We start from the raw sequence: 5,600 nt of genomic DNA on the forward strand, positions 1-5,600 counted from the left end.
GGGGATAAAAAAAGTAATTGGGGATATTGATTACTTCCCCCAACCCATGGTGTGTGCTAAGGGGTGATTTTTGGGTATGAAAATACTAAAATACCCTTTGATTAATTAAAAAACATTATAAAATGACCATTATATCCTTTCTACTAAAACTTAAAATAAAAAAACAAACCATTTATCCCCCACTCTCAAATCAGTTCCGGCACTGAGAGTTAGGTTTTTGAAAACAGAAATTCTTCATCGTTCTTCATCCGTTCTTCGTCGATTAATCGTCGATTCAAAATTTTCTTTGTAGATTAACCTACCCAAATCATAAACAATGCCTCCACGAAAGAAAACAAATGCCCAATCGTCAAAATCGACAGGTCAACAAAAACACGGACAAAGAATTGCTAAGATTTCTTAAGAGCAAGAAGAAGAAGAAGAAGCGGATTCGGACAATCAACCTCTCGCAACTGATCGCTGTCGTATGCGTCAAAAATAATTTCACTTTCTCACTCTACTAATATAAATGAAGTACGTGGTAAGAAAGAGTTCGTTCCCACAGAGAGGCTTTCGTTGTTATGTAAATTTCAGCTTCTTAGTAACCAAGGGGGATTTTTGTTTATCAATGCAATAAAAATAATTGAAAGCAAAGTAAATAATTTGAATAATAAATAAGGAGAAGATATTGGTCACGGGATAGTATCATTCACAAACATGTATTTTCATCAATGACTAGAATTGGTATTTTAATCTCTCATATACTAAAAGTCCTAGGGTACCTTGATCGCAAGAATATCCCGCTAATTCCCTGATTTCATCACAACCACATTAAAAGATGCATATGTGAATTCTACCTAAAAAGCAACCTAAAGTGTAAAAGCACAATTAATTTTAACTCCCTAAGAGCTTTAAGTTTTATGGAATAAGACTAATCAAGGCAATCAAACGTGTAAAAGTACTAATTCGATTTAACCAAGGTTATGATTCATTTGTGACTAGTAGGATATATCACTACAAGCACTACCCACAATTATGCTACTTAGAATCAGGGATAAACAACTTTTTCGCATTGAAAACCCTAATATAGCTTTAGAAATGGATGCAAATCGGATTGATTCGGAACTCAACCAAACAAACAATCAAATCATATGAAAATATAAACCATGAATCATAAACAATAAATCATTGAGACAAAATTAATTCATTGAAGCAATATCATGTTGTGAAATCAACTTTATCCCATAACCAATAATAGTTATTTAGCTACTCATACCTTTTGAGTTCATCATAATCATAATCAAAAATGAAATGAAGAAGATGAAAAATAAACGAAAGCAAATCCTAGTCGCCGCTCTCCAAAACTCCAAGTAAAAAATACGTGATATCCAAAAAAGTAGAAAACTTTCCTTTTTATAGCTCTTCTTAGGTCATGTCTTCAAAAGTCCAATAGATAGAAGTCCTCCAAGCCCAAGTGTGAGAAAAACCCACGTAGAAAATATGCCCAAAAAGTATCACTGAAAGTCCCAGAAAGTGGTCGGAACTTGGCCGGCAAAGTCAAACTGTCATCGGTCATACTATCGGTCAACCAAGTCAAACCGATCAACATCACTGAGTCAGGGTAAGAGTCAGGTGAGTTGAGACCGATTCGAGACAGTGATGTCAGCTAAGTCAGATCTGAGTAAGTGCTAACCCAGCTGACTTAGTTCTAAGCCAAAGCCACTGCGAAGGCCTAAGCTTCTGCAGCACAATCATTGCGCTTTACTAGTGCAAATCCAGTCAAGATGGCTGTGCCTTCCCCACACATCAGTTCTGTATTTCACTGCAGTTCATGCTGCACCACAAAGCAACAGCAATCTTCTGCACTCAGCTAAGCTCGGCTACATCTTCAATCACATTGCTATTCTTTTCCTGCAGCCGTTCATTTCAATACAATCAAACACAACCAGTTTAACCAGTGCTCAATCAACACCATCTGAAAGTTCTATGAGCACAACTCTTCCATTCCTCATTCCCATTTCAGCTCACTGCATACCATCGCCCGCGACACAACCTATCATCTCTGCGACACCAGGATCCCTGCAAACCCGCACTAATATCTCTGCATCTTCGGCACTATCAGTAGCTGCTCATCAACACAAGACTACAACATAGAGCTCACTACAACCACTCAACACTTTCATTGCAGCATCAACTCAACCTGCAGTTCACATGAACATACCCATTGGACCAAGGCTTCACAATTACACGTCCTCAGCCTGACCACCAACTCTGCATTTCAGTTCATGTCACGCTGCAATGTATCATACACAGCACCACAACGCAATTCAGCTTCGTATCCACCAGACTTCAAGCCTCAAGCAGTCACTGTTTCAGTCTCAAGCCTTCCATTGAACTGCATCACCACAAGCTCCTGTGCATTGATCTGAAGCTACATTCTAACACTTTTGCCTCCAGCCATTCAGCTCTGTCCCTGTTCTTTCCTGCAACTGCAGCTCAGTCATAGCTTTGGCAACCAACAGTACCAGTTCATTTCCTCAACACTGCTCCTGCAATTTCATTCTAACCACTGCACATCACCAGCTAGTACTCCTCATCTCCGCTATCATTCCACAATCACCACAACTCCAATTTCCCTTCTGCCACAGTTGCAACCAAAGCAACCATCTCAAGCCTGCACCATTACAATCAAAGTCGCAACACAGATTTGAATCCCCACCTGAATCTCTCTCATCACAGACTCTTGTTTCACTCCATTGATGCTTCAATTAACAGCACCAGACCCATAAACTCCCAGCTCCAATTATCACCTTCTGTAGCTTCATCTCAGCCAGACTAACACCATGACTTCAACAGCACCACAGTTACTCCACCACTGCATCACACTTTCAAACCTGAACAAATCATTAACAGCACAATCTCAATTCAAGTACCTTTCTCAATCTCAATCTTTCAAGTCGATAGCAGTAGTTAAACAAGTTCAACCCTTCACCAATCGAACCCTCAGTTTCAACTCCAGTAAGCTCTATCACTTGCCACTGATTCCAACCCTTCTTACAGCTCTAACTCATCTTTATCTCAACCTTTCTACCTGTAACCCTTCTTCCCTGTAATCACCACCAACATCGATTCTATAAAACCTTATAAGTCAGCAGCAACATCTCTATCTTCTAAACCAATTACAGCGACCACCCCATAAGCATCATCAGATTCTCGATCTCAAACAGCCTTGAATCTTCTTGTTGCTTCTGCTGTAGCATGAATTTGAACAAGACCCATCTCCTAAATCGTCAACAATTCTCTGAATCTTTTGACCTTTATCTCCATAAGCAATTCAATCAAACCCTGATTCTTAATCTCTCTGATTTTCTCAATCTTCAGGAACAGATCTCGTCTACTCGTTCACCAGATGAAATCTGGGTCAACTGATTTCTTTCAGATTCTCTCAATTTCAGCATCAATGGCTCAGCTTCTCGATCTCCCCTGATTTTATTATCACCACCAACAACAGTCGTTTCTCTCTCGGCTTCAGACAGAATAATAATGAGAAGAAAACACTTCTCTTGGAGTCAGGGAAATGGTAGTGAATAACTAGTGATATAAATTGATATACATGCCCAAGCATCCAGAAAAGAACCGCCCAGTTACCAATTAGCCGGTCAGTTCTAGGAAACTGACTAGCTCTATCGATGCTTTCGCTCATAACTTCCTCGTATAACGTCGTAGTGACCTCATTCTTATGTCGGTGGTTTTGCCTTTTCGTTTTCTTCAACATGATGAGAAGAAATCCAACTTTTGAGCAAGTTTCACTTCTTTTTGCTCCTAATGACTCCGAAGTACCTAAACACTCAAAAGCAAACATAAGATACATATTTTACAGGGAAAAATAGCAAAGAAAGCATAAATACTAGATGTAAAATTAGATGATTTAGACACCTATCAAATTCCCCCACATCTAGACTTTGCTAGTCCTCGAGCAAATCAAATTAAACTAATTCTAAAAGATACATACAACTCCAACTCGTGAGGGTTTACTAGAGATATACCCACAAAACCTACTTTTCCAACTTACTAGTTCTCCGTAATGATAGCATCCAACGCGCTAAGAAGACATAGAGATTTTGCACACTAGTCATAAGAAGTTAGACACATATATGAACCAATCTCATCCTTAAAAGTTGAGAGAAAAATAATCATCCCTTATCGAAAGAAATTCGGGTTCAGAGTGATCGAAAGTCTCGAATCTGCCTCACAAGAAAGAGTTTTATGAAGTTTCTCTCGATAATAAATAGCTTTTTATGGGTCACACATGTGTCCAGGTAGGAATGAAGAGAGCATCCTGCGACACCTTGAATGGTAGGAAGGCAAAAACCCTCTGAATTGTTTTGAAAACCCACATCTTTTGTTCATTTTGAAAACCCTTTTTTCTGACGATCTCTAAGAAATGAAATCAACCACTTAACGAAGATGGGAATATGCTTACTTACCTCGTTATCTGTTTGACGTGCAGTTAGCACCACTCTCACAACATCCATAGAAACGTCTTCGGTCTTCAATCTTTGTCTTCATCTTCGTCTTCGGTCTTCAACTCTTGATGATAACTCTTGAACTTCGTAGAATCTTGACAATGTGATTCTTTCCTCTAATTCCTTGTTGCTTGAAACTCCATTATAAATATTTCTTCTTCCATTGGCTTTATTGAATGAATACAAAACCAAAAACGAACTAAACAAACCAAATATGATGTAATGAATATTTTTTTTTGAACATGCAAGATAAATCAAAGTAAATACAAAAACAAACAAAATATTAAAACTAATGATGGACTAATAAACTTTTCTCTTGTCTCTCTCTTTTTTTTCTCAACAAGGGACCTAGCATAATTATGACCATGTCCCAATTATTATTTTTTTTTGAGAAAAGAGAAAATAAAATAGAAATTAACAAATGAAAATAAAGATAAAATATAAATGCAAGTACAAAGGCCATGGTGTAAGTACTTTACCGCTCTATTTTCCACAACTTGTATGTCTCGATATCATAAACTTCTTGAATTCTCATCTTGATGATATTCGCTCTTGTACAATAGTCTTCAACTTGTAAAAATTCTGTTCCTTGTCTTGTTGCTATACTTGAATCTGAAATCTGCTCATTTATGTACTGTTGCTTGTAAACCTTGAACGTCTTCAACTTTCCTTCGAATTTGTGATGCTCCTCTTGTTGATGATGATGGTGTTTCTATGGACCTGTTGGTGTAGAGAGAGATAAAGTGGATGGTGCTAACTGCGAACAAGATTACAAGTGGCATGTAAGTTAGCAATTCGATGTCACCATCATGATTGATAAAATAGCACTCAAGAGATCAAAATAGTGCTTCTATTGGTGGGAGGTTGGGTAGCTCACCATTCTACCCGGAGTTTACGTACGGTGACACACACTCTAAAAGCACATATTTAAACAGGTACAAAGAAGTGAAGGTTGGTGCCTCTCATGATGTAACATGGGTAGTCTCCACTATAGGGGATCACAAATCTAATACCGAATTCAGTCTGCACCTCATTTGCCACTGGGATGGTTAAATCCAACTTTAACTCTCATACAAGTAAGAAACCCGATCATGT

General features: G+C 38.2%; 1 long non-coding RNA gene across 1 annotated transcript; it reads right to left on the reverse strand.

The window, feature by feature from the left end:
• Positions 1-1,167: 1,167 nt before the first annotated feature.
• LOC113297203 lies at positions 1,168-4,521 on the reverse strand. Its single transcript, XR_003333382.1, has 2 exons — positions 4,467-4,521; positions 1,168-3,819 (listed from the first exon to the last, which is right to left on the reverse strand). It is a non-coding gene; the product is annotated as an uncharacterized LOC113297203 (long non-coding RNA).
• Positions 4,522-5,600: the final 1,079 nt, after the last annotated feature.

Source organism: Papaver somniferum, chromosome 7, assembly GCF_003573695.1.
Source record: "Papaver somniferum cultivar HN1 chromosome 7, ASM357369v1, whole genome shotgun sequence".
NCBI lineage: Eukaryota > Viridiplantae > Streptophyta > Magnoliopsida > Ranunculales > Papaveraceae > Papaver > Papaver somniferum.